Source organism: Galeopterus variegatus, unplaced genomic scaffold (assembly GCF_000696425.1).
Source record: "Galeopterus variegatus unplaced genomic scaffold, G_variegatus-3.0.2 Scaffold11860, whole genome shotgun sequence".
NCBI classification, from domain to species: Eukaryota; Metazoa; Chordata; class Mammalia; order Dermoptera; family Cynocephalidae; genus Galeopterus; species Galeopterus variegatus.
The window spans coordinates 40381-42335 of record NW_007737971.1 but is presented as its reverse complement, the minus strand read 5'-3'; positions in this window follow the sequence as shown (position 1 = coordinate 42335).

The following is a 1955-nucleotide window of genomic DNA, read 5'->3' as shown; positions in this document are numbered from 1 at the left end:
GGGTCTCTATTTCATTTAGTTCTATTCTGATCTTCATTATTTCTTTCTGTCTGCTAATTTTTGGATTGGATTGTTCTTCTTTTTCTAGTTTTTTGATGAGTAGCATTAGGTTGTTTATCTGAAATCTTTCTGTTCTTTTCATGTGTTTATTACAATAAACTTCCCTCTTAGTACTGCTTTTGATGTATCCCACATGTTTTGGTATGATGTGACTTTGTTTTCACTAGATTCAATAAATTTTTTGATTCCTGTTTAATTTCTTCTTGGACCCGTAAGTCATTTAGGAGCATGTTGTTTAATTTCCATGTGTTTGAATAGTTTCCATAGTTTCATTTGTTATTGATTCCCAGTTTTAATACAGTGTGGTCCAAAAATATACTTGAAGTAGTCTCATTTATTATAAATTTGAGACTTGATTTGTGACCTAGCATGTGGTCTATCCTGGAGAATATTCCATGTGCTGATGAGAATAATCTATATTCTGTAGTTGTTGGATGAAATGTTCTGTAGATATCTGCGAAGTTCAATTGGTCTAAAGCATAGTTTAAATAATGTATTTCTCTGTGTGATTTTTTGCCTAGATGATCTGTCCAATGCTAAGAGAGGGGTTTTCAGGTCCCTGGCTATTATATCAGGATCTATCTCTTTCTTTAGGTCTAATCGTGTTTGCTTTATATGTCTGAGTGCTCTGATGTTGGATGCATATATATTTATAATTGTTATGTCTTTTTGCTAGATAGATCCCTTTATCATTACATAGTGGCTTTCTTTGTCTCTTTTTATGCTTTTTGGATTAAAGTCTATTTTATCTGATATAAGAATAGCTTCTCTTGCTCATCATTTTTGGTTTCCCTTTGCATAGTATATCTTTTTCCATCCATTCAGTATTTGTCTCTGTGTTTCTTTACAGATGAGGTGAGTCTCTTTTAGACAGCATGTAGTTGGGTCTAGCTTTTTAATCCAGTCAGTCAGTCTGTGTCTTTTGTGTGAGGAATTTAGTCCATTTATATTTATATTTGTTATTGAAAGATATTTTCTTACTCCTGACATTTAATTGCTTTTCTTATGGTTGATTCAAATATCTTTTGTTCCATTCTTTTTCTTTTATTGTTTGTCTTCAGTGTTCATTGTTTTTTTGAGGTGATATGCTATACTTCCTTTCTCTTTCTCTTTTGCATATCTGCTCTATCAGTGGTGTTTGTTCTTTCTTGTGTATTTTTGGTGGTGATTATCGTTTGGGGGGTTCCAGGTACAAGACTCCCTTGAGTATGTCTTGTAGAGCTGGTGAAGTTCAATTGGTCTAAAGCATAGTTTAAATAATGTATTTCTCTGTGTGATTTTTTGCCTAGATGATCTGTCCAATGCTAAGAGAGGGGTTTTCAGGTCCCTGGCTATTATATCANGTTCCATTCTTTTTCTTTTATTGTTTGTCTTCAGTGTTCATTGTTTTTTTGAGGTGATATGCTATACTTCCTTTCTCTTTCTCTTTTGCATATCTGCTCTATCAGTGGTGTTTGTTCTTTCTTGTGTACTCATGGTGGTGATTATTGTTTTTTGGATTCCAGGTGCAGGATTCCCTTAAGGATTTCTTATAGAGCTAGCTCTGTGGTGGTGAACTCCCATGGCACTTATTTGTCTGGGAAATACACTATTTCCTCTTCATTTCTGAAGGACAGCCTTGCTGGATATAGTATGCTTGACTGGAAGATTTTTTTGTTTAGAATTTTGAATATATCATCCCATTCTCTTCTGGCCGTAGGGTTTCTGCTAAGAAATCTGCTGTTAGTCTGATAGGGACTCCCTTATAGACAACTTGATGCTTTTCTCTTGCTGTTTTTATGATTCTCTCTTTGTCTTTGTCTTTTGGCAGTTTGACTACATGTGTCTAGGAGAGGACTTTTTCAACTGAATCTGTTTGGAGATCTTTGAGCCTCCTGGATCTGAAGGTGTGTATC